The 5,751-nt window shown below is 36.6% G+C and overlaps 1 long non-coding RNA gene across 1 annotated transcript; it reads right to left on the bottom strand.

Annotated features, from left to right (window-relative positions):
- Positions 1-284: 284 nt before the first annotated feature.
- On the bottom strand, positions 285-3,987 carry LOC134002225 (uncharacterized). The gene is made up of 3 exons (XR_009927583.1): positions 3,917-3,987; positions 3,362-3,461; positions 285-327 (listed from the first exon to the last, which is right to left on the bottom strand). It is a non-coding gene; the product is annotated as an uncharacterized LOC134002225 (long non-coding RNA).
- Positions 3,988-5,751: the final 1,764 nt, after the last annotated feature.

Genomic DNA, 5,751 nt, shown 5'->3' with positions numbered 1-5,751 from the left:
AGACATCCTGACTCCAGCTCAGGTCATATCTATCCTCTCATCTCACTTGCAGAACTAAAGAAATGAAGTTTATTATTATTTCTGGCCTACTGTTCAACTAACTTTATATAATGTATAATATATTTATAATCAACATTAGTTCAGAGCAGAAGTCTTCAATTCATTAGCTAGAGTAAGAAGACACACACTCACATGTCCCTGGCAGGGGTCGGGGTAGTCACAGATGTTCTGTGAGAAGACAGAACGGATCAGCATCTTCACCTCTTCAGGGTAAACATAGGTGGGCTGGCACACATCCCCCTCTTTTACACCAACCTTGTAGAACATCTGGAATAAAAGTGAGAATTGAATGTTAATTTATGTTTGTGCATCAGAGTGTTACAGCATAGCTACAGCAGCTGTATATGTAGGCTGTGTCATAACATCAGGGCTCAGCTGGCTGCAGAGATTACATGAGGACATCAGCTCAGGCTGCTGGTGCTCTCTAGTGTTCGTAGAGACTGTAGATAAAGACAACATGAACAGTAATTATATTTATTTAGTTAAAGGTTTATTTTTGCCTTCATTTGATGAGAGAGCGAGAGAGCAATGAGAAATGTGTCCCTTGTCAGAATCAAACCAGGGACGCTGCCATTATGTGGCTTGCACAACAACCAACAGTCTTTTTTTCTCACAAATTTAAACAATACAGATTTTATTTTAAGGCATATATAAAAACAACCTTTTACTTGCATATACTCAGTTATACTTTAATTTAAAGTACAACAAACACCTAAAAACTGAAGAGAAGATAGACATAATTATGCTAAATCAAAATAATGAAAAGCTAACACAAAATAAGTAAACCTTGGCTCCAAACTCTTAAGAACCACCAACAACCAGGAAGTTGCCACCCTTTTACAACTTCCAGGTTATATTGAAAATCGTTAAAGCTTCAAGATGACTTACAGCTAAATAATAAACACAAGGGAACTAATTATGAACCCTCCTGAACTTACCTACTCAAAAGAAAAAAAAGAAAAGACAAGTCACTAACCTATAACTCCTAATATAACAAAAACAGGAAACAAATTCTATCCACCACTACAGAACTTGGGCTGATTTTTTTCACGCAAGCAAAGTAACATTCAACATTTCACATACACACAGAGAAAAAAACGGATGCTAAATGTACGTAATTAAAGGGAACATTATCAAAAATATAGACTAAAATATTTTTACAGTAAAAGTAAATAAGTATTGTGAGAAAGTGGGTGAAACCCATCATTTGTCACCTCCTTTTTTTCACCATCAACACCAGCTTACTTATTCATTTGACTTTGCTTGTTTGTTTAAACCATTAGTTTACCAGGAATCATATGCAGATACATACTATCCTGGGTTTGTTTTGTTTTACATTATATTTGGTTACAATTTACATTCAGCAAACTTTTGGTCAAAGTAAAACAGACATGTATTAAGGTTCATCTTTATTGGGTTTAGTTCTGAGTTCATTAGTTATGCATTGTCTTTCTTTGTTACTTACAGTACCATGCCCACCATGTGCTTACCAAACAAAAGGAAGAACTGCCCAGCTACTTCCTGTATTTATACACTGGTGATGTCAGTGGGTTGGACTAAGCACGGGGGATTTATTTTACTCAGTTAAAAGGCTGATTTCATGTCTTTGATTTATTGTTTTGGCTTATGGAAATGTTGGGAATGATGGCTGGTAAAAAATGTTGACTGATACAAGTAGCATTGTTGAGTGCCAATTGGTAAGAGGGAGAAAACCCCCCTGTAGTAATGGTTCTGCCTAATTGAGAGGAGGGCCTATTTAAGGGGAGAGATATAGGTTAAGAGGTAGTCAGAGGATGAGGGTGTAGCTGTGTTCATGTGTTCATGTGTTCATGTGTTCATGTGTTCATGTGTTCATGTGTTCATGTGTTCATGTGTTCATGTGTTCATGTGTTCATGTGTTCATGTGTTCATGTGTTCATGTGTTCATGTGTTCATGCGTTCATGCCTTAGTTGAGTACCTTGAGTTAAGCCAGTTGGTTTTTGATTGTTTGTGTTCTTTTCATGTTTTGACATGACTTCTTGTTGTTACACTCGACTGAATAAATCAGTTTTTACTCATTCAAACAGCCTGAGTCTGCCTGCCTACCACCTTCCTTGTCACTTTAGCTACACTGCATCACAAGTATTATGAGTGATGTAGTATGCAGTATTACAGTAAAAGTACTGCAGTATTATGAGTGATGTAGTATGTAGTATTACAGTAAAAGTACTGCAGTATTATGAGCGATGTAGTATGCAGTATTACAGTAAAAGTACTGCAGTATTATGAGCGATGTAGTATGCAGTATTACAGTAAAAGTACTGCAGTATTATGAGTGATGTAGTATGCAGTATTACAGTAAAGGTACTGCAGTATTATGAGTGATGTAGTATGCAGTATTACAGTAAAAGTACTGCAGTATTATGAGTGATGTAGTATGCAGTATTACAGTAAAAGTAGTGGTTTGGTCCTCTGACTGATATATTATTATTATGACATCATTAGATTATTAATAGTGAAGCATCAGTGTTAGAGCAGCATGTTACTGTTGTAGCTGCTGGAGGTGGAGCTAGTTTACACTACTTTATATACAGTTAGCTAGTTTAGTCCAGTGGTTCCCAACCTAGGGGTGGGGCCCCTCCAAAGGGTCAGCAGATAAATGTGAGGGGTGGTGAGATGATTAATGGGAGAGGAAAGAAGAAAAAACTAAGTTCTGATACACAAATGTGTTTTTCAGTTTTTGGACTTTTTCTCTAATCTTTGATTTTTGCTGAAATATTGGATCATTTGAACATTTATTGAAATGAAAGCATGTGAGAAGTTTAGAGGGAAAAATCAGTATTTGGTGGAACTGTTAACAACTCATAGACATCTGAAATGTGAGCCGACTACACACTGCTTTTTGGTTTCATCTTTAACAATGTGTTGTATTTTAAAAGCTTATATATATTATCTATTATATTATATTATCCATTGTGTCAAATCTGCATCTGAAAAGTAACTAAAGCTGTTAAATAAATGTAGTGGAGTAGAAAGTACAATATTTCCCTCTGAGATGTAGAAAGTAGCATCACATGGAAATACTACAGTAAAGTACAAGTACCTCAAACTGTACTACAGTAAAGTACAAGTACCTCAAAACTTGACTTAAGTACAGTAGTTGAGTTAATGTGTTATATTATTTTCTATCACTGGTTATCATTGGAGGCAGCTCTGCAGTAGAGGAGTAAATAAGTCCTCCATAACAAAACATGTGTAATATTGAAGCTATAGTGTATGACATGATTGTAATATGCATATACATATTTTCAGTGTACTGACCAGTTTCCTCTGCAGGAGTCTGTAGACCTTCTTGCGTCGAGCGTGGTCACTTCTCAGGCGTTTAGCGGTGTGGAGCAGAGATGCTATCCACACAGGGAGTCTGAAGAAGAGTTAAAGATCTGAAATGTTTCTAATTGATTATTCAAACTGATAAAACACTCTGTGACTTTGTTGAATGAATAATGAACTAAGCTAGTAATAATAACATTACCTTGTCTCAACCAATCAAAACGTATACCTGCACCACACACCACTGTTGATTGATGTAGGTCACCTCTCCAGAAACACAGCATCACATTTATCACATTATCACACTACTGAGATTCACATGACTACATCTTGTGTGTGTGTTATCCTGGTGCTCCACTATTTTTACTTATACTATTTGAATCACAAAGTCTTTCAACATTTCTGGTATGTGTTTCAGATATGCTGTTCTATATCCTGTCATTATTTACACAAAGCCAGTTGTTTAGAAACATGTGCAGTGTGTCTGGAAAGCCTCTGTACATCAGAAACTCATAGCTGGCAAAGTTGAGGAAACTTTCATCTTACCCAAGTGATTGGCAGAGATCAACATACACATCCATGAGAAGGTTGATGGAGGGCAGCATGCTCTGTGAACCAAAATACAGTCTGAGTAACATGACAATCAACTAGATAGTGACAGTTACAGTGTGAGTTTGACTCTCACTGAAGAACAAGTGAAATTCAGAAGATAAAGTTTGGTGTAATAAAAACTGCACTGATGTTTAGCGGCTGCTGTGTTCATGTACTGTCACTCAGCCTCTGAACACTCAGCCTCTTCACTGTCTCCTACATCTTTCTTTCATAGTACTCATTACATTACACATTATCTCCTGTCATATATGTTACACCATGGTAGGATTTGATTGAGCATCATTGTCAGATTTTTCAACAGTCACATCACAAGTTCACACATACATATACAAGATATAACAATATGCTGCAATACATTCAGTTTAATGGTCAGTTTCTTTGGTCTTCAGATTCTTGACTTCAAGTCCACACCTCAGCCATGCAGTGTTCCCATACTGTACTGCTCACTGTCAATCATCACAAAGTGTGCTCCACATGACCTCAGCCTACTGAGAACATGACATGACATGAACTGGAGGAGGATATGAAAATAGATCATTTCGTATGCTTCAATTAGATTAATAATGTGTGAATTGTATACATTTGTGCAATTGTGAATACTTGAATTATGGTTGCAAATAGAGCTGCAATGATTAGCTGATTAATCAATTAGTTTCCAACAGGTTGTTTTTAATAAAGAAAGTCCTAATTGTCTGGTTCAAGCTTCTCAAATGTGAATATTTCTGCTTTCTTTGTTCTTCTATGACAATAAACTGAATATCTTGGCTTGCGGGCTGTTTGAAGATGTCAGCTCAGGCTTGGGGAAACAGTCATTTTCAACATTTTATGAAGCAAACGTCTTATCAATTAATGGAGAAAATAATCAACAGTTTAATTAATCATGAAAATGATTAATTAAACTAATAATTTATATTAGTGGTTCATCCTTTTTCTCATTTTTACTTGATCAAACATCTGTAGCAATTAATTAATCTTAAAAATCGATTAAACAACGAATTCAGCTCATTATCTCCTTCAGTATCATCTATATAAAGGATCAACTCAGCTGATCCCGGGTCAGATGAAGTAAGCTCTATGAATAACTTCTCTGTTACAAAGTGAACAAAATGCATCAGCTGTAACAATGATATCCAGCCTGCAGCTTTACTGACTGTTACAGTCATTACAAACTCACTGCGTTGTAGCCATAGCACTGACTTTCATTACGCTGCGGTTTCAGTATTATTAACCTTTAGTGAGCAAAAGACAAGCAGAAAGTTCATGTTGAGCCTACCTGTAAAGCAGAGTCCAGCTGTGTGTGTGTGTGTGTGTGTGTGTGTGTGTGTGTGTGTGTGTGTGTGTGTGTTTCAGTGTGTCAGCCTGCAGCACTGTTAGCTGCACAATCAACTCTCTAACCAACTGTCGTAAAATGCAAGATTGACTCATGTTAGATTAGCGGCACCAAGGTGTAGATCACAAGTAGGGGATCACAAGTTGGTTGTCACATTCATCAGATCTCGGTCCCTAGAGGGCGCTGTTTAACCGTTTAGGTACTGAACGTTTCAGAATGTAGGTGAGATGTTACTACAGAGATCATTTCTGGAGTAAACCACTTGACATTGAGGTGAGAGGACATTTAGTGGTTTTCATGTGAAAATGTAAATATCCAACTCTTCAGTGTTTCTCTTCTAGGCGTTTACACAATGAGTTTATAATAAAACAATTATTACCATTAAAAAGTATGAAGACAGAGCGATAGTTAGGTAGGTTTATTTCTTAACTACGCCAAA

This window comes from Scomber scombrus, chromosome 20 (genome assembly GCF_963691925.1).
Source record: "Scomber scombrus chromosome 20, fScoSco1.1, whole genome shotgun sequence".
Classification (NCBI taxonomy): domain Eukaryota; kingdom Metazoa; phylum Chordata; class Actinopteri; order Scombriformes; family Scombridae; genus Scomber; species Scomber scombrus.
This window is presented reverse-complemented; position numbering and strand designations above follow the sequence as displayed.